Source organism: Camelina sativa, chromosome 11, assembly GCF_000633955.1.
Source record: "Camelina sativa cultivar DH55 chromosome 11, Cs, whole genome shotgun sequence".
In the NCBI taxonomy this organism is placed as follows: Eukaryota; Viridiplantae; Streptophyta; class Magnoliopsida; order Brassicales; family Brassicaceae; genus Camelina; species Camelina sativa.
Genome location: NC_025695.1, coordinates 48,139,324 through 48,139,630, shown reverse-complemented (window position 1 = coordinate 48,139,630; position 307 = coordinate 48,139,324).

The window sequence follows — 307 nt, the reverse complement described above, 5'->3', positions numbered from 1 at the left end:
TAAATGTGAAATGCTTCTCTTTAATTTTTGACAGGTATATTGAGCTTGAAAGATGCCTCTGATCTTGTGGTTCCATGTTTACACTCCGACATCCTCTGATATAAAAGGTTTGGCATATGATTTAGTCAGGTTTTTGTTCCTCTTTCTCTTAGCGATCTGCAGCAATTTCTGAAATTTTTACTCCTAAATTTTGGATTGTGCTAACAGGGATTTTGAGCTATGAACTGTGACAGTGGGGAGTGTCTTTTGATTATTTGGTATGTTGAGGATGCTAAGGAGTTCAACCTCCGAGTGTGAACATGTGGTC